Raw genomic sequence first — 22,276 nt, 5'->3', positions numbered from 1 at the left:
GTCGACGTTCACATAACACCACTAGAGGCTAGACAACATACATCTTATCAAAATATCAAACGAATACCAAATTCACATGACTACTCATAGCAAGACTTCTCCCTTTTCCTCAGGAACGAACATAATTACTCACAAAGCATATTCATGTTCATAATCAGAGGGGTAATAATATGCATATAGGATCTGAACATATGATCTTCCACCAATTAAACCAACTAGCATCAACTACAAGGAGTAATCAACACTACTAGCAACCTACTAGCACCAATCCCGGACTTTGAGACAAGAATTGGATACAAGAGATGAACTAGGGTTTGGAGATGAGATGGTGCTGGTGAAGATGTTGATGGAGATTTCCCTCTCCTGATGAGAGGAGCGTTGGTGATGACGATGGTGATGATTTCCCCCTCCGGGAGGGAAGTATCCCCGGCAGAACAGCTCTGCCGGAGCTCTAGATTGGATCCGCCAAGGTTCCGCCTCGTGGCGGCGGAGTCTCGTCTCGAAAAGTTCCCTGGTATTTTTCTCATCGAAAGATCTCTTATAGGAGAAGATGGGCATCGGAGAGCCACCAGGGGCCCACGAGGTAGGGGGCGCGCCCTAGGGGGGGCGCCCCCACCCTCGTGAGCAGGGTGTTGGGCCCCTGGCCTTCATCTTTGGCATGGATTTTTCTTTATTTCTTTTAAGACATTCCGTGGAGTTTCAGGACTTTTGGAGTTGCGCAGAATAGGTCTCTAATATTTGCTCCTTTTCCAGTCCAGAATTCCAGCTGCCGGCATTCTCCCTCCTTATGTAAACCTTGTAAAATAAGAGAGAATAGACATAAGTATTGTGACATAAAGTGAAATAACAGTCCATAATGCGATAAATATAGATATAAAAGCATGATGCAGAATGGACGTATCATACGGCTAGTGTTAAATTGGCCCGTCGTCATCACCGCGACCCATGGTCACTTCTGGCCCGTTAACAGTACACTAAGTATTTGGGCTGAATTACGGACCGGTGTGTTTCTGGCCTGTTAAAGGTCCTGCTTCATTTGGGACCATTTATAGGCCATTGAAACTTTCAACCCATAAATGACCGTGAAGGATATGGGTCATATTCGTCCATGTTTATCATTCGGCCTGTTAGAGGCCCACTATAGATTTGGACCACTTTCAACCTGTTGTGACTTCCGGCCTGTTAACGTCGGACGAAATCCATGGGCCATTTGTGGCCCAATGTCACATCAGGCCTACTAACGACCCTTATAAAATGACACTAATCAAGCCCAACCTAACTTCCGGACTGTTAAAGGCCCGTGTAGTAGGTCGGCGCATTTACGGTCCGTCTGAATTTCGGCCCGTGGACGATCCGCATTGTAAATGGGCCACCATTTCGGCCTGCTAAGACCAGTGGGTTATTTGGCACAATCAGGGCCCAATCTTACTTTCGGCCTATTAAAGGCCCATGTTTTTTATGGGCTCGAGATATTTACACTTGTAAACGGCCTATTATTATCGAGGGCCCAAATTATGTTTAGGCCTGTTAAAGGGCCCACTGTGGGCACAGGCCTACCAGAAAAATATGAAAGCTTATGCTGATTTAGGCCCAGATATTTTTAGTGTCTACATGCAAATTTCGGCCCGACGAATGTTGGCATGTTGGGCTCCTACGAAGCTTTCGGCCGAATAAATTACTAAGATAAACCTACACTATACAAAAATAGCGTCGTAATTATAGGAGCCTTTGGCAGCATCATAAATGTTGTATCACAACAAAATAAATTCCAACCATACAACAAAAGGCCTGTTGGCATAAATTTTATAGTCCTTGCAGATAAAAGCACCATCAGATGTATAGAAGCATAGATCATTTGACCTGAGTGCTAATGTTTCAGGCTGTAGAATCTGACGGAGCAACATGATCTTCCCCCTTTCCCACCATTTCTCTTGAACAACGAAGCAAATGTCTGATAGTCTAGTTTGAAAACCATTCATATCTTCACGACATTTGTCAACCACTATTCTTGTTTCTGAAACAACGTCCATTAGGGATTGGACTTCTGTCTGGAGCACAGATATATCACTCTGTCTAGTCCGAAGATTTTGTTTAGTAGGCTATTTGGACGAGGTTACCTTGACAACCAACCCAGAATTGCGCAGGAAGGTGCTTTTTGCACTGTTAGTGGAGAGATACTGATGCACCGCAGCAAGAGGTGACATTATGCATGTGGTAGCCTCATCACCTTCAGGTGGTTGTGGCTGTTCTATCATTTGTTCCATAGCTTGCTGAAAGTTTAAACTTGTAGATTAGTGTACCAGATAAGTTACTAATGAGACAAAAACAAAGAAAGTAGGTTTCACGTTTATACATAACTTATTTTGGTGAACTACTGTAATACATTAGCATGTATTGTAGTGCCAACTACATAATAAAATAACTTTCAGAACATATGTCCATGTAGCATGCCTAATGTATTGTCTATTTCCTCACATTTGTTGACATCTAAGGATAAAAAGACATGGTTTAAAGTAGGATGAACATAGTATGACATCATTCATATCATGGGCAAACAGATATAAAACAAACATGTTATTGTATCATTGTGTGTGCACGTGAACATCATAACTAGATTACACATCAAGACCAAAAGAATACCCTTCATCTCTTTTAAACCATGTAAGGTGAAATGATACGTTAAGACAACTGTGTATAAAAGTGAACAGAGTAACTGACATTGGCTGCAAACCAAGCAGTTAAATGAACACATCACATTACCAATCAGTTCAAAGGCAGGAGGAGTAAGGACTTACAACATCCGCTTGAACTGGTGTGCTCATGCCCTCATCTTGCTGGTGTGGCAATCCTTGAAGATTTGCACTATGTTTGGTTCAGGTTCTTTTTGGTCCACATGGGTTTTCCTCTGTATTTGAACAAGTCAATATAGATACGATAATATGGCACAGAAAAAAGAAGGAACTAGCAGCTATTTACAAGAGCCTCGCAGTGTGCAATATAGCTACGAGATCATGTTATCTGTTGGAATTTCACTTTAGAACGGTTGGTCTTGTTCTTCAAACAGTTAGCCTAGAAGAAGATACACTTGTAAGGCACATACATAAATACAAGTTCAATATGTGGTCTGATCAAACACATATACCCTACTTGATACTTTGGATCAGACCAGTGTTTAACAAGGGTTGTCCAGTCTTCACCCGTAATATATTCCACTGGAGATGTTTGGGCGATTTCATTGTTAGCCTTGCCTTCAAAGTGAGATTTTCTAAGGTGGTACTGATACTGTCGTAGAGCAGACTGAAAAACATGAGTGCATGCTTGTTTAGTTGCATCATCTTTCGGATCCAACTTGAACCTCATTTGTTGAAAAAAGAATGTGAGTCTTATTAGGAGGAAGCTAGAAAGTATGGCACAGAGCAAGACAATATTAAAAATTGCGATGAAAAACATTACTTATGGATAAATGGTCAAGGAAGGTGTTAAACTGGGTATTGTCTTTCTCATTCCTGTACTGGATCCACGTTGGGAGGATACGTGCATGACACCTAACAACAATGGCTGCCTCTGATACTAACTTGGCTGACTCTGTAGCATCACCTGGCCTTTTTAAACCAACCTCAAAATGGATCTCCATTCTTCCTCCATTAGATTTTGTTAATCTATCAAGCATTATCCCTGATGTCTGTTTCCCCTTGCGTCGTGGTGATAGTTCAACAACGAATATGGAAAGTGTTAGTGCACATCAAACTGTGAGAGTACATATAAAGGAGCATGCAACTGCAACTTGACTCGGTCAGGTACCGTCTCGGTGTTGATGCTCATGAGGTTCATCTGATGGTGCTTCGGAAGTAGTGTTAGGTGTGAAGGCAGCTTGGGAACTAACCAGTTCCGGAGCAAACGAACGAGTAACTCGTTGAGATGCTGGTACAGTTGAAGCGAATGCTGCAGCTGGTGGAGCAGGTGATACTGTGTTTGTATATTTAGCCGGTGGACTTGGACCTTCTACTACACTATAAGTACCAGCAGAATCTCGAGGGCAGATCCTTTTCGGTTTCACCCGATGAGTAACACCATTCCCTACTATATTCTTTTCCTTGCTATTTTTTGACTTTGCCATGTCAAGCCGTACCCACAACACAAAAGAATAAAATCGCTCTTCAGAACTCATTGATGCATGATACAGACAAGCAATACTTTGATGTAAGACAACCGTATGAGGATGGAATATGTAAGAAAAACAGGATGACATGACATATTCACAGCTACGATGTGTAAACTAAGCAGAAGGATTTTCAAGAAAATAGAAGTAATGCAAGCTAGACACCATATGAACGATGCAACCAATATCACTCTACCTAGTTAAAAGTGTCTTGTCATAAGTGGCATTTCGACAAATTAGAAGCAATACAACGTAGAAATCAAGGCAGGATGCAACCACTATCAAACTGCCACATTAAAAGCGTCCAATCATGAGTGACTGATGCATGATACACAACAGCAGTACTTTGATGTAAGAACATGGTATGATTGATAGATGCAGTGTATTCTAGACACAGAAAGGCATGTCATATGCACATGTATAACGTATAAACTCAGCAGGTGCAATTTAATCAAAATAGAAGAAATACAGGCTAGACAACATATGCAACATGAAACCAATTATCACACTGTCAACTTAGAGCAAGCACCTGCGATGGTGGAGTACGGGAGATGAACTCATCATGTAGACTTGGGACTTCAACTTCATTAGCAGTAGCAGTGGCAAATCTAGAGAGTCTCTGTTTGCATCGGTCCGGAGGACCACCAACGTCCCCTAACTTACTCTTTTCCTTCCTATTTTTTGATATTGCCTTATGAAGTCAAAACCAAAAGAAGATGAATAAAATTAGCTCTGCATAACTGGTTGATGCATGATACATACGAACACTACTTTGATGTAAGGCAAGCACAGGATAGGAGGATGGAATATATAAAAAAGACAGCATTGCATATTCAGACGTACGATAGGAGGATGGAATATGTATGAAAAACAGTAAGAAGAAGGCATTTCAACAAAATTAGAAGAAATGAAAGCTAGGCACCATATGAACATGCAACCAATATCACTCTATCAGGTAAAAAGTATCTCGTCGTAAGTGTCATTTCAAGAAATTAGAAGCAGTACAAGCTAGAAGACAATGCAAGATGCAACCTACATCACACTCCCAAGTTAAATGTGTCTTATGGGTAAGTGATCGTTGCAGGTATAAGTTGTAAGCTACGCAGATGCAATTCAACAAAATCAGAAGCAATACAAACTAGACATCATACGGAACACGCAACCACATATAACAGTTCCAAGTTAGATCAAGCACCTGTGATGGTGGAGTAGGGGAGATGTGCTCATCATCTACACGTATGTTCTAGAAACAGGAACAATTGTCATATTCACAGGCATTATGTGTGAAGTAAGCAGATGCAATTCAACAAAGTTAGAAGCAATACAAGCTAGACATCATACGCAACATGCAACCACATATAATAGTGCCAAGTTAGAGCAAGCACCTGTGATGGTGGAGGAGGGGAGATGTGCTCATCATCTACACAACTACGTTGACTGTCCAGCCTTGTGTTGTCTTGCGAATCTTGTTGGTAGGATGGTGGAGTAGAATCTATAGAGACCCTTTGTTTGAGTTGCTCCGAAGGACCACCATCATCCACTGTCGGACTAATTTCCTTCAGATGTATTGATTTTGCATCCTGAAGTCAAACCGATAAGAAAAAGGAATAAAATTCGCTCTTCAGAACACATTCATGCATGATACTAACGAACACTACTCGGATGAAAGGAAAACACATGATACGAGGATGGAATATGTATAAAAAACAGGACGGCGTTACATATTCACACCTATGATGTGGTAACTAAGTAGAAGGCATTTCAACAAATTAGAAGCACTGCAAGCTAGACACCATATGAAAGGTGCAACCAATATCACTCTGCCAAGTTCAAACTGTCTGGCTTTTCAACAAATTAGAAGCAGTACATGCTAGAAATCATATGCAAGACACAACCAATATCACAGTGGCGACTTAAAGGTGCCTTATCATAAGTGACTGATGTGGGATATGCAAGAACAATAGTCTGATGTAAGAACATGGTGTGATCAGATATAATATGTTCTAGAAACAGGAACACGTGTCATATTCACATGCATTATGTGTAAAGTAAGCAGATGCAATTCAACAAAGTTAGAAGCAATACAAGCTAGACATCATATGCAACATGCAACCACATATAATAGTGCCAAGTTAGAGCAAGCACCTGTGATGGTGGAGTAGGGGAGATGTGCTCATCATCTACACAGCTACGTTGACTGTCTAGCCTTGCGTTGTCTTGTGAATCTTGTTGGGAGGATGGCGGAGTAGAATCTGTAGAGACCCTTCGTTTCAGTTTCTCGGAAGGACCACCATGATCCAATGCCTTACCAAATTACTTCCGCTTTATTGATTTTGCATTGTGAGGTCAAACCGACAAGAAATGGAATAAAATTCGCTCTTCAGAACTCATTCATGCATGATACTGACGAACACTACTCTGATGAAAGGCAAAGTCATGATACGAGGATGGAATATGTACGAAAAACTAGACGGCTTGACATATTCACACCTATGATGTGATAACTAAAAAGAAGGCACTTCAACAAATTAGAAGCACTACAAGCTAGACACCATATGAAAGGTGCAATCAATATCACTCTGCCAAGTTAAAACTGTCTCGTCATAGGTGGTGTTCATAAAACTAGGAGCACTACATGCTATAAAACATATTCAAGATGCAAACCAATATCACATTGCCAACTTAAAGGTGTCCCATCATATGTGACTGATGCAGGATACACAAGAAGAGTAGTTTCATGTAAGAACATGGTGTGATAGACAGATATAGTATGTAGCAAAAACAGGAAAGCGTGTCATATTCACACGTATCATATGTAAGCTAAGAAGATGCGGTTTACACTAATTAGGAGCAATACATTCTAGACACCATATGCAACATGCAACCAGATATCACACTGCCAAGTTAGAGCAAGCACCTTGGATGGTGGAGTAGGGGAGAAGAGACTTGGAACTTGTAATGCACTAGCAGTACAAGGAGAATCTGTGGGGATGCTCCGTTTACGTTGCTGCTGAGGACCACCATCATCGCCTTCCTTACTCTTTTTCCTTCCTCTTTTTGATTTTGCCTTGTCAAGTCAAACCCACAAGAAAGAGGAATAAAATTTGCTCTTCAGAACTCATTGATGCATGATACTGATGAACACTACTTTCATGTAAGGCAGCCGCATGATAGGAGGATGGAATATGTATGAAAAACAGGACGGCATGACATATTGACATGTATGATGTATAAAGTGTAAACTAAGCACAAGGTGTTTGAACTAGTTAGAAGCAATGCAAGCTAGAAACCATATGAAAGATCAAACCGATATCACTCTGCCAAATTAAAAGGGTGGCCTATGATGTCTACTACACAACCTTCTTCTTGTAGACGTTGTTGGGCCTCCAACTGCAGAGGTTTGTAGGACAGTAGCAAATTTCCCTCAAGTGGATGACCTAAGGTTTATCAATCTGTGGGAGGCGTAGGATGAAGATGGTCTCTCTCAAGCAACCCTGCAACCAAATAACAAAGAGTCTCTTGTGTCCCCAACACACCCAATACAATGGTAAATTGTATAGGTGCACTAGTTCGGCGAATAGATGTTGATACAAGTGCAATATGGATGGTAGATATAGGTTTTTGTAATATGAAAATATAAAAACAGCAAGGTAACTAATGATAAAAGTGAGCACGAACGGTATTGCAATGCGTTGAAACAAGGCCTAGGGTTCATACTTTCACTAGTGCAAGTTCTCTCAACAATAATAACATAATTGGATCATATAACAATCCCTCAACATGCAACAAAGAGTCACTCCAAAGTCACTAATAGCGGAGAACAAACGAAGAGATTATGGTAGGGTATGAAACCACCTCAAAGTTATTATTTCTGATCGATCTATTCAAGAGTCCGTAGTAAAATAACACGAAGCTATTCTTTACATTCAATCTATCCTAGAGTTCGTACTAGAATAACACCTTAAGACACAAATCAATCAAAACCTAATGTCACCTAGATACTCCAATGTCACCTCAAGTATCCGTGGGTATGATTATACGATATGCATCACACAATCTCAGATTCATCTATTCAACAAACACAAAGAACTTCAAAGAGTGCCCCAAAGTTTCTACCGGAGAGTCAAGATGAAAACGTGTACCAACCCCTATGCATAAGTTCACGAGGTCACGGAACTCGCAAGCTGATCACCAAAACATACATCAAGTGGATCACGTGATATCCCATTGTCACCACAGGTAAGCACATGCAAGACATACATCAAGTGTTCTCAAATCCTTAAAGACTCAATCCGATAAGATAACTTCAAAGGGAAAACTCAATCCATCACAAGAGAGTAGAGGGGGAGAAACATCATAAGATCCAACTATAATAGCAAAGCTCGCGATACATCAAGATCGAGCCAAATCAAGAACATGAGAGAGAGAGGTCAAACACATAGCTACTGGTACATACCCTCAGCCCCGAGGGTGAACTACTCCCTCCTTGTCATGGAGAGCACTGGGATGATGAAGATGGCCACCGGAGAGGGATTCCCCCCCTCCGGCAGGGTGCCGGAACTGGTCTAGATTACTTTTCGGTGGCTACAGAGGCTTGTGGTGGCAGAACTCCCGATCTAGGTTATTTTCTGGAGGTTTCTGTATTTATAGGAATTTTTGGCGTCGACCTCACATCAGGGGGGGTCTCCAAGTCGTCCACGAGGGTGGAGAGCACGCCCTACTCACCCCGGGCATAAAAACCAAAGTCCGAACCCGAAAAGACCGAGACCGAACCCGAAATGACCGAACTAAATAAGACCGAATAAAAAATGGTCTGCACTACTGTATGACAGAACTAGTTACCGTCTGATCGGTCATCTGATGTTGTGGACCGAATAGCCCGTATAGGCTGAATTTAGAAAAGCCCATACGTAGGAGTAGTACATACAGGCTACAACCCATCTGGCCAGCCCAAGGTCACAAGCAAGATAACACACAAACACACCTCGTCCTCACCTCACGATGCAATCGATTCACAGAACCTAGCCGCCCGCTTTGCCCAATTCCTCTTTTCTCTCCCACCATGAACCCTAGCCGCCGTCCCTCGCTGTGGCGCGATGCCGTGAGCCATCATCCGTGACTGAGGAGCGCCTCACGCCTCTGACCGATGAGCGACGAGGACCGGCGCCCCGAGCTGCTGCCCTGACCAGTGACGACGAGCCGACCACCATCCGCGACCACCGTGCCCCTTGCGTCACGCCGCCAAGCCCAACCCTCTTTCGTCGCTCCACTGCCAGTGACGGGGACATCCCCCGGCGGTGCTCCATCTCCTGGCTGCTGAAGTTCGTCACCACCTCTCGTCCTCTTCGAGGTTGTTGTCAGTCGCCGCCTGCTATTCTTCCAGTGTTGTACCTTGCAGCTGAATCCTGAAGGTGAGCAAGATACTTCATCTCTCTATGTGCATATGTGATGTCTAGATTGTTATTCTTTTATCTGAATCAATTATATTGTTCAAGTTCTGTGATATTCAAATTAAGGTAGATATAGTGGCTTGCCTTTTTTGGCTTGTATATATTCATGACATATTCATGCCATGCTACTTTATGTACTAACTAGGCTATAAGTAGTATCTTTTTGTTAGTTTGTATGTTCTTGTGTACCATTAGATGAAGAAATGGTTCAGTAAGGAGTAACCTGTTTTTTTGTAGATGCTTTCTATACCGGAATCTGAACATGATGAGGGACTGAAGGACAAAGATGATGCATTTATGAGTGTAGATGCAGAGGCAGATGCAGAGGTAGATGCAGAAGCAGCGGCTACAGAAGCAGGAGACGAATCATTCTTACGTAGCATCATTGAAGATGAAGATGCCGAAGCAAAAGTTGGTGAAGGTGCAATCCAGAAGCTGCTCAAGATGACAAGCCAAAAGGACGGAAGCAAATGGCGTCAAGATCACAAATCTGGGAGCATTTTACCAAAGTTTTTGATGACAAGGGGTTAGTAAAGGAAGGAAAATGCAAGTATTGTGACCGACCAATTCAAGCTACTACATCAATCAATGGGACAACAACAATGCGCAGGCACTTTGGTACATGCAAGCGCAATCCGAATAAGAAAATGGATCCAAACCAGACCACTTTGCAAGCAAATCTAGGAGATGGCATCAATACTTGGAGATATGATGCAGAAAAAGTTAGGAAGGCATTTGCTGTGATGGTCATAGAGGATGAACTGCCTTTTGCATTTGGCGAGAAATCTGGATTTAGAAAGTTCATTTCAGTCGCTTGCCCCCGCTTTAGTCCACCGTCAAGAAGAACTTGTACCAGGGACACTGTCAAAATATATCTAGATGAGAAATCCAAGTTGAAAAAGTTTTTCAAAGAGAATTGTGGAACTGTGTGTGTAACCACTGATTGTTGGACTTCTCAGCAGCAAGATGGCTATATGGTAGTGAATGCACACTTCATTGATGAAGGTTGGAAGTATCATAAGAAGATTATTAATTTCATTATGGTGAAGGGCCACAAAGGGAAGGATCTTGGGAAGAACTTGCAGAGATGTTTGATGGAATGGGGGCTAGAGAGAGTTATGATAGTCACCGTGGATAATGCAAGCAATAATGATGGCTGCATTGTTCACTTGAGAAAGTGCATGGTTGAGGCCAAAACTAGCATAGCTGCTTGAAAGTTTTTGCATATGAGATGTGCGACACATATTGTCAACCTTATTGTACAAGATGGCCTAAAAGAAGTTGAACTTTCAATCAAACGTGTCCGAGCTGCTGTGTGATACATCAAGAATGGGACTTCTCGGTTGGTAAAATTCAAAGAGCTAGCATTGGAAGAAAAAGTTAAGAGCAAGGCATTCTTGAACCTAGATGTATGCACTCGGTGGAACTCAACTTACGTAATGTTGAAGGCTGCAATCACCTACACGAAGGTGTTTACAAGGTACTATGAGGATGACCCATTGTATGCGTTGGACTTGTCTGAAGAAAAAGGAGGATTTGGGTATCCAGATGAGATGGATTGGGAAAATGCTAGGAAAATGGCTACCTTTCTTGGTCATTTTTATGATCTTACTGTTCGCGTGTCATCCTCACTTCATGTCACTTCCAACAACTTTCTTTTCGAGGTTGGCAATATACACATATTGTTTCAAAATTGGATGAGCAGTACAGATCCTTTGCAAAAAGCTATGGCAGAGAGGATGAAATAAAAGTTTGACAAATACTGGGGGTCTTGGCATGAGAATGAAAAGGTGAAGGAGAAGGGTCCTATTGTAAATGAAAGAGGGAAAGGGAAGAAGAAGGAGAAGGAGGAGAAGGAGAAGGAAAATCTCAACTTGCTCATTTTTATTGCTGCAGCTCTTGATCCAAGGTATAAGCTTTCTGATTTCACTAGGCTCACTACTTTGGAAATGTTTGGTGTTGAGTCTGGAGAGAAGGTGTGGTATGCTGTCAACAAATGTGTTCGCGAGTTGTTTGAAGAATACCGAGTAAGATTGACTACACCAGAACCAACAACACCAACCATTAGCCAAGTAACAATAGGAGGAGGAGCAAGTATGATGAAGGAACTAATTGCAAGTAGGTTGAGGCAAAATAATAGTGGAGGAAGTGCAAGTAGTGCTTGAAAAATACCTTGCCGAAGACTCTGAAAACCCTGACAAAAAAATTGACATCCTAGGATGGTGGAAAGAGAATTCATCTAGGTTTCCAATCTTGGAAAATATGGCTCGTGATATTCTTGCTATCCCCATTACAACTGTGGCTTCCGAGTCTGCCTTTAGCACAAGTGGACACATACTTGATGACTTTAGGACATCTCTAACTCCGTTTATGGTGCAAGCTTTAGTTTGTACACAAGATTGGCTGAGAAGGTCAACAGATCCGGTCGACATCAAGGAGAACTTGGAAGAATTAGAAGTGCTAGAAAAAGGTAAAACAATCAGCCAACTTGTCAATACATTTGTTTTTTATTGTAGAGATATTAATATGCATGACATGCATCAGTACCAAACCAATGTATGGAGAACTTTATATGCATGACTTGACAAACTTCTTCATTGACTAGACCTAGCTAGTAGATCTCAACAAAAGCACATTGCATTTGTCACTATCAGTATATCACCATAGCTAGCAGATTATGAAGTTTGATTGAATACTTGACTTGTTGTAGAGTTGATTGAAGAATTTGGTGACAAGGTGAAGGGAAAGCGCAAGTTCAATGGTGTTGTTGTTGCCTCTTCCATGGCCAAGTCAAACAAGTGTGCTAGTCGACCAACAAAGTGACATCCACGTCTACTCATGACTGAACTAAAATCATGTTGAATGTATGCTGTTTTAGTTATCATCTTTTGATTTTGATTTGTGACTCGTGACTTGAGAATTGAGAACTGAGAGTGAGAGTGTGAGACCTTAATGTTTGTTGTTTGCTGCTGAATTGAAAGCATGTACTAAACTTGATTTGTTTCATGTCAAGTTCTATGTTGTCAAGTACTAAGTGGTGATGGTGTTTGCTGCTTGTCGACTCCATGGGCTGATCCACTGATGTTACTTGATCTTCTTACTTACTGGTGTCAAATATAAATGAGTATGCATGCGTGAATCTTGTTGCTGGTGAAGTGGTGATTATATATAGTGCTAATTTTCTATTTAAAGATTTTCATATGGTGTACTGTATTCCATCCAGATTGCATACAAGTGTTACTTGTTTGAAATTTTCTTATGTACACGTGCGCCAGTATACAGACATATGTTATCTTCGTACACACAACTTTGTGCACACATGTACCTCTATACTCTATGTAGTTTGTATACAATTGGTACTGGAAGTAACATAAATCTGGGTTCTAGCAATTAATTTGGTATGTTTGGTCAGGACCGAAGACCGGATAGTAAAGACCGAATAGTGAATAACCGAAAAGACCGAAATTATATCGGTCTTCAATTGTGGGAGACCGAAATTTTGAAAGACCGAAAAGACCGGACCAAACAAACCAAAAAGACCGAACGCCCGGGGCTACGCCCTACCCCTTGGGCTCGCCCTCCTATCTCATGGACAGCTCAGGACTCTTCTCGCCCAACTATTTTACTCCGGGGCTTCTTTTGGTCCATAAAAAATCATCAAAAATTGGCACGTCAATTGGACTCCATTTGGTATTCCTTTTCTGTAAAACTCAAAAACAAGGAAAAAATAGAAACTGGCACTGGGCTCTAGGTTAATAGGTTAGTCCCAAAAATCATATAAAATACCATATAAATGCATATAAAGCATCCTAGATGGATAATATAATAGCATGGAACAATAAAAAATTATAGATACGTTGGAGACGTATCAAGCATCGCCAAGCTTAATTCCTTCTCGTCCTCGAGTAGGTAAATGATAAAAACAGATTTTTTGATGTGGAATGCTACCTAACATAATTTTCAATGTAATTTTATTTATTGTGGCATGAATGTTCACATCTGAAAGATTCAAGAGAAAAGTTTAATATTGACAAAAAAATAATAATACTTCAAGCATACTAACCAAGCAATTATGTCTTCTCAAAATAACATGGCCAAAGAAAGTTATCCCTACAAAATCATATAGTCTGGCTATGCTCTATCTTCATCACACAAAAAATTTCAATCATGCACAACCCCGATGGCAAGCCAAGCAATTGTTTCATACTTCTGATATTCTCAAACATTTTCAATCTTTATGCAATACATGAGCATGAGCCATGGACATAACACTATAGGTGGAATAGAATGGTGGTTGTGGAAAAGACAAAAAGGAGAAGATAGTCTCACATCAACTAGGAATATCAACGGGCTATGGGGATGCCCATCAATAGATATCAATGTGAGTGGGTAGGGATTGCCATGCAATGGATGCACTAGAGCTATAAGTGTATGAAATCTCAAAAAGAAACTAAGTGGGTGTGCATCCAACTCGCTTGCTCACAAAGACCTAGGCATTTTGAGGAAGCCCATCATTGGAATATACAAGCCAAGGTCTATAATGAAAGGTTCCCACCAGTATATGAAAGTGACAATATAGGATACTCTCTATCATGAAGATCATGGTGCTACTTTGAATCACAAGTGTGGTAAAAGGATAGTAGCATTGCCCCTTCTCTCTTTTTCTCTCATTTTTTTGGCCTTCTCTTTTTTATGGCCTCTTTTTTCTCTTTTTATTTATTTTTCGTCCAGAGTCTCATGCCGACTTATGGGGGAATCATAGTCTCCATCATCCTTTCCTCACTGGGACAATGCTCTAATAATGATGATCATCACACTTTTATTTACTTACAACTCAAAAATTACAATTCGATACTTAGAACACAATATGACTCTATGTGAATGCCTCCGGCGGTGTACCGGGATGTGCAATGAATCAAGAGTGGCATGTATGAAAGAATTATGAACGATGCCTTTGCCACAAATACGATGTCAACTACATGATCATGCAAAGCAATATGACAAAGATGGAGCATGTCATAATAAACGGAACGGTGGAAAGTTGCATGGTAATATATCTCGGAATGGCTATGGAAATGCTATAATAGGTAGGTATGGTGGTTGTTTTGAGGAAGGTAATTGTGGGTGTATGGTACCGGTGAAAGTTGCGCGGCACAAGAGAGGCTAGCAATGGTGGAAGGGTGAGAGTGCGTATAATCCATGGACTCAACATTAGTCATAAAGAACTCACATACTTATTGCAAAAATCTATTAGTTATCTAAACAAAGTACTACGCGCATGCTCCCAGGGGGATAGATTGGTAGGAAAAGACCATCACTTAAGGAAGACAATCAAAAAATAAATCATGCTCCGACGTCATCACATAATGGTTCACCATACGTGCATGCTACGGGAATCACAAACTTTAACACAAGTATCTCTCAAATTCACAACTACTCAACTAGCATGACTCTATCACCATCTTTGTATCTCAAAACAATCATCAAGTATCAAACTTCTCATAGTATTCAATGCATTCTATATGAAAGTTTTTATTATACCCATCTTGAATGCCCATCATAGTAGGACTAATTTTATAACCCAAGCAAATTACCATGCTGTTCTAAAGACTCTCAAAATAATATAAGTGAAGCATGAGAGTTCATCTATTTATTCAAAATAAAACCACTGTCATGCTCTAAAAAGATATAAGTGAAGTACTAGAGCAAACAACAAACTACTCCGAAAGATATAAGTGAAGATCAATGAGTAGTTGAATAATTATGTAACTATGTGAAGACTCTCTAACATTTAATAATTTCAGCTCTTGGTATATTATTCAAACAGCAAGCAAAACAAAATAAAATAAAATGACGCTCCAAGCAAAACACATATCATGTGGTGAATAAAAATATAGCTCCAAGTAAAGTTACCGATGAACGAAGACGAAAGAGGGGGCTATCCGGGGCATCCCCAAGCTTAGGCTCTTGGTTGTCCTTGAATATTACCTTGGGGTGCCTTGGACATCCCCAAGCTTAGGTTCTTGCCACTCCTTGTTCCATAGTCCATCGAATCTTTACCCAAAACTTGAAAACTTCACAACACAAAACTTAACAGAAAACTCGTAAGCTTCGTTAGTATAAAAAAATAAATCACCACTTAGGTACTATTGTGAACTCATTCTAAATTCATATTGGTGTAATATCTACTATATTCCAACTTATCTATGGTTCATACCCTTCGATACTACTCATAGATTCATCAAAATAAGCAAACAACACATAGAAAACAAAACCTGTCAAAAACAGAACAGTCTGTAGCAATCTGTAGGTTTCGAATACTTATGTCACTCAAAAAATTCTTAAATAAACTGGTGGACCTGAGGAATTTATCTATTAATTATCTGCAAAAATAATCAACCTAACGCACTCTCCAGTAAAAAATGGCAGCTAATCTCGTGAGTGCAAAAGTTTATGTTTTTTACAGCAAGATCGCAAAGACTTCACCCAAGTCTTCCCAAAGGTTCTACTTGGAACAAACACTAATTAAAACATAAAAACACATCTAAACAGAGGCTAGATGAATTATTTATTACTAAACAGGAGCAAAAAGCAAAGAAAATAAAATAAAATTGGGTTGCCTCCCAACAAGCGCTATCGTTTAACGCCCCTAGCTAGGCATGATGATTTCAATGATGCTCACATAAAAGATAAGAATTGAAACATAAAGAGAGCATAGTGAAGAATATGAATAGCACATTTATGTCTAACCCTCTTCCTATGCATAGGGATTTTGTGATTAAACAACTTATGGGAACAATAATCAACTAGCATAGGAAGGCAAAACAAGCATAACTTTAAAACCTTAAGCACATAGAGAGGAAACTTGATATTACTGCAATTCCTACAAGCATATATTCCTCCCTCATAATAATTACATGTAGGATCATAAGCAAATTCAACAATATAGCTATCACAAAACATATTCTTAACATGATCCACATGTATGCAAAGTTGACACTTTTCCAAAATAGTGGGATTAACATTAACTAAAGTCACGACCTCTCCAAACCCACTTTCATAATTATCACAATAAGATTCAATACCCTCCAAAATAGTGGGATCATTACTTCCTAAAGTTGACACTCTTCCAAACCCACTTTCATCAATATAATCATCATAAATAGGAGGCATTCTATCATCAAAATAAATTTGCTCATCAAAACTTGGGGGAGAAAAATATCATCTTCATCAAACATAGCATCCCCAAGCTTGTAGCTTTGCATATCATTAGCATCATGGATATCCAAAGAATTCCTACTAACAACATTGCAATCATGCTCATCATCTGAAGATTTAGTGCCAAACATTTTTATACATTCTTCTTCTAACACTTTGGCACAATTATCGGAATCCTTATTTTCACGAAAGACTTTAAAAAGATGAAGTATATGAGGCAACCTTAATTCCAATTTTTTGTAGTTTTCTTTTATAGACTAAACTAGTTATAAAACAAGAAACTAAAATATTCAATTGCAAGATCTAAATATATACCTTCAAGCGCTAACCTCCCCGGCAACGGCGCCAGAAAAGATCTTGATGTCTACTACACAACCTTCTTCTTGTAGACGTTGTTGGGTTTCCAAGTGCAGAGGTTTGTAGGACAGTTGCAAATTTCCCTCAAGTGGATGACCTAAGGTTTATCAATCCGTGGGAGGCGTAGGATGAAGATGGTCTCTCTCAAGCAACCTTGCAACCAAATAACAAAGAGTCTCGTGTGTCCCCAACACACCCAATACAATGGTAAATTGTATAGGTGCACTAGTTCGGCGAAGAGATGTTGATACAAGTGCAATATGGATGGTAGATATAGGTTTTTGTAATCTCAAAATATAAAAACAGCAAGGTAACTAATGATAAAGTGAGCACAAACGGTATTGCAATGCGTTGAAATAAGGCCTAGGGTTCATACTTTCACTAGTGCAAGTTCTCTCAACAATAATAACATAATTGGATCATATAACAATCCCTCAACATGCAACAAAGATTCACTCCAAAGTCACTAATAGCGGAGAACAAACAAACAGATTATGGTAGGGTATGAAACCACCTCAAAGTTATTCTTTCTGATCGATCTATTCAAGAGTCCGTAGTGAAATAACATGAAGCTATTCTTTCCGTTCAATCTATCCTAGAGTTTGTACTAGAATAACACCTTAAGACACAAATCAACCAAAACCCTAATGTCACCTAGATACTCCAATGTCACCTCAAGTATCCGTGGGTATGATTATACGATATGCATCACACAATCTCAGATTCATCTATTCAACCAACACAAAGAACTTCAAAGAGTGCCCCAAAGTTTCTATCAGAGAGTCAAGACGAAAACGTGTGCCAACCCCTATGCATAAGTTCACGAGGTCACGGAACTCGCAAGTTTATCACCAAAACATACATCAAGTGGATCACGTGATATCCCATTGCCACCACAGATAAGCACATGCAAGACATACATTAAGTGTTCTCAAATCCTTAAAGACTCAATCCGATAAGATAACTTCAAAGGGAGAACTCAATCCATCACAAGAGAGTAGAGGGGGAGAAACATCATAAGATCCAACTATAATAGCAAAGCTCGCGATACATCAAGATCGTGCCAAATCAAGAACATGAGAGAGAGAGATCAAACACATAGCTACTGGTACATACCCTCAGCCCCGAGGGTGAACTACTCCCTCCTCGTCATGGAGAGTGCCGGGATGATGAAGATGACCACCGGAGAGGGATTCCCCCCCCTCTGGTAGGGTGCCGAAACAGGTCTAGATTGGTTTTCGGTGGCTACAGAGGCTTGCGGCGGCGGAACTCCCGATCTAGGTTATTTTCTGGAGGTTTCTGTATTTATAGGAATTTTTGGCGTCGGTCTCACGTCAGGGGGGGTCTCCGAGTCATCCACGAGGGTGGAGGGCGCGCCCTACCCCCTGGGCTCTCCCTCCTATCTCATGGACGGCTTGGGAATCTTCTGGCCCAACTATTTTACTCCGGGGGCTTCTTTTGGTCCATAAAAAATCATCAAAAATTGGCACGTCAATTGGACTCCGTTTGGTATTCCTTTTCTGTAAAACTCAAAAACAAGGAAAAAACAGAAACTGGCACCGAGCTCTAGGTTAATAGGTTAGTCCCAAAAATCATATAAAATAGCATATAAATGCATATAAAACATCCTAGATGGATAATATAATAGCATGGAACAATCAAAAATTATAGATACGTTGGAGACGTATCAGCCTAAGTTAAAGCAAGCACCTGGGATGGTTGTGTGTGGCAATTGAGATCATCAACTACAAAGCTATGTTTACTGTCTCCATTTGCTAGCACTGCACCCTTTAGAGCGCTGAAACGCTTAGTGCTTATCTTTGAATTACACTGGAGCGACTTCTATCTTTTCTTTTTTGTATTCATCAACATTGCGTCAGAGTGTGAAATACCCATGCATAAAAAACAATAATGTGAGTATGGGTGAAGTGTGTGCACAAGAAGTACAGTGTAAAGGTAGCAGATAGCAGGTCGGTGAGAAATAAATGACGAGAGACATATGATAGCTCTACAACATGCATGGCACACGAAATTACTAGATTCTAGGATTTTGAATATGAGCACAAGGATGGATGGGAAATGCAGATGCTCCTCCAGCACAGCACAAGGTGTGGTCCTATGAAAATAACAGTCGACTGGAAAAATAGGCCAGTCCATTTTTTCTGCACCGTCCGATGTACAAAGAACGGGCAGATCGCCTTCATCTACCTCCTGCCTGTTAGTGTTACGATCTTCCTCGAAATGCCAGCGACCACCGGCCCAGTCCCCTGCCTCTGCCCTCTCCTTGACCTCACCGCACCGCCATGCTTGGCATCGCCCCCGGCCATCCCTTCAAGCCCCGCCGACCTCCAGATCAGGCGCAAGCAGCTCCTGCGCCCCACACCCCTATGATAGACACCGATGCGCCGCTCACTACTGCAGGATGCTGCTAACGCGACACTACGATCAGAGACCCTTCGACGAAACTGTGTGCGATGCCATAATCACAAACGGTGGTGTAAAAAACCGTCAAAAAGGTGCAAAACATTTGCGATGGAGGATGCATCAAACACAGTTCAGATTTTAGTTGCGTGTGCGATGCAGGGCATACGGTTGAGCTCAATTAACTGTTTGTGATGAGGAGGAACAAAAGAAACGGGCAGCCAGATGAAGGTGTGTGCGATGTACAACATACGGTTCACTTGGATGAACTGTTTGTGATTAGGCAACACAATGGAAACGGTCAACCAGATCAAAGGTGTGTGCGATATACAGCATGCGGTTCACTCGGATGAACTGTTTGCGTTGAGACATGAGAACAGAAACGGTTCAAATGAACAAGATGTGTGTGATACGCGGCAAACAGGTTTGTAATCAGAAATGTGTGTGAATACCTATAATAACACAGACGGTTGCTGCTAATAAGATGTGTGTGTTGTGCGATGGGATTGCATATAGAACAACAATACACACACACACACACTTATAAGGACATGCTTGCATAACCAAATTAAACATCCACTTACATAGGTGGCTACTACAACCATGTCATTTGCACACACCAAAGTAAGCTATTACATGCATAATTACATAGGTGGCTATTACACACATGACATTTCCACACACCAATAAAGTAAACTATATATTACATGCATGATTAACTAGCATAAACGATCATCTGATCATCATCTACTTCTTGTGACGCTTGCTCTGCTTGTGGCTCGATCCAGACTCGTCGATTTGGGTAACGAGGCACTTCCTCATGTCAACGATCCGCCTATGCATCTCGTAGCGTGTGTACACGCTCTTGGCCGTGAACCTGAGGTGAGGTTCATCCAGTTGCCGCATCCAGGCCCTGTGCCAGGATAGGGGGCTTGTTCTCTGGGCATCCTGCTTCATCTTTTCGTAGTAGGGGTCGATGATGGCCAAGGCGAGTTCTACCAGGGAGTCCTTCATGCTGCCCCAGACCCTGTAGTGGTCATGAATTTCGACAAGGTTCTTGCAGGCCAAGCCCGTAACACTGAGCGCATTTACATCGTCTTTGGTTTCCACCATGGCGAACTTGTAGTCGGTGCTGTTGACAAACCTGTTGAAATGGTCGCAAGGCTCTATGGCCATGCAGTAGTGGTAGATGAGGACATGATGGCGCACACACAACTGGGCACCGACAACCTTCTGATCTATGCTGGGACGATCGGCGGTGTACTGGAGGTCGATGCCGACCACCTTGTACTTGTTTCCAGCAAGCAACTACTCAACGTTGTTGATGTAGTCGTCCACCATGGTTGGGGTCGATGGTGTACACCACCGAGAGATCCGTCTCCCTCGCATGGGTCTCCACTCTATGCTTGCCAAACTCCATTGGAGCGCCGCTGGACATCCCCTCTCATGTGTCGCCGTGGGTGTGCTTGTTGTTGTGGGGCGCGATCGAAAGGTTGAAGAGACTAAGGTTATAATGGCCGCGGGAATTAAAGGGGAAGCCGGACGGCCAGGAATATCGGCAGGCCCTGATGGCAGTTCTAATTTGCAACGCGTAACTCCATCGTGCCGCACGTAATTGCATCGCGTGGCAACGCGCACGACGCAACCGCATGCATATGGGCCCCCCGATGTGATCGTGCGCACGCCCGACCACTGGCAAAGCTTGCACGGAGGGACGTGAGCAGAGCACTCCGCGGTTGCCTCAACAGCGAGCAACCATATATATATATGCATATAGAAGTTGAACGCGCAAGAAAAAGCTGTCCACAAGCCGAGCGCGTCGACGGACGCGAGCAGAGCGCGCCGCAGCGCCTAACGGCGAGCACAGCGCGCTCGGCGCCTAACGGCGAGCAGAGCGTGCCGAGGGATGCGAGCAGAGGATGGCACAGTGATACGTGGCAAATAAGACGAACTGTGCGAGTGATGTCGGAGACATCAAGCACGAATCAGAATAGAGTTGCGTGTGCTATACGTGGCATACAATTGATCCATCAGAGCTGTTTGTGATGGAATAAGCCATGTGTGTTGCGGGCAAACGCTTGCTGGTATATAACCTTAAATTTAACCAAAAAAGTGTTAATGCATGTTACAAAAATTGTATAGCTGGAAACTATGTTCAAATACGACTCCAACGATATAATCTTTGGCGACATGCATTCGTATTTTATTAGTTAAATCCTACTTATAAACCAGGACGGGGGTATAGTAGGTAATTAAATCGCAAACATTTTTTTATTAACTGTATGTGTACGTGTCCTCTCGTCCTCCTCTCGCACGTCTTGTCACCCCGCTGCCGCAGACGGCTTACAACGCAAGCTTGCGCAACGCGCGGGGGCGTTCTTTTGGACAAACGGTGGCGCCAATGAATCGTCGGTGAGCCCGTTCCCACGCAACCTCGCAAGTTCCCGCGCAAGCTTCCCACCCGACTCGGTGAAATCCCCCAAAATCCCAATGCTTACTGGCCTGCTATAAAAACCCTCACGGTCGGCGAGTCCTGCCTCGCATTTTCCCCTCCCTCCCTGTAGCTTATCTCGTCTGCTTCTCCCACAATCGCCAATGGCACTGGTCCGTCGTTGTCGCTTAGCCACTCCGCCTTCATCAAAGGACAGCTCCAACTGGGAGGCTACATCAC

The 22,276-nt window shown here is 41.9% G+C and overlaps 1 pseudogene; it reads left to right on the top strand.

Moving 5' to 3' along the window:
• Positions 1-9,846: 9,846 nt before the first annotated feature.
• Positions 9,847-12,432, top strand: LOC147980542 (zinc finger BED domain-containing protein RICESLEEPER 2-like; annotated as a pseudogene).
• Positions 12,433-22,276: the final 9,844 nt, after the last annotated feature.

Source organism: Triticum urartu, chromosome 3A, assembly GCF_056163025.1.
Source record: "Triticum urartu cultivar PI428250 chromosome 3A, HENAU_Tu73, whole genome shotgun sequence".
Taxonomy (NCBI): Eukaryota; Viridiplantae; Streptophyta; class Magnoliopsida; order Poales; family Poaceae; genus Triticum; species Triticum urartu.
This window is presented reverse-complemented; position numbering and strand designations above follow the sequence as displayed.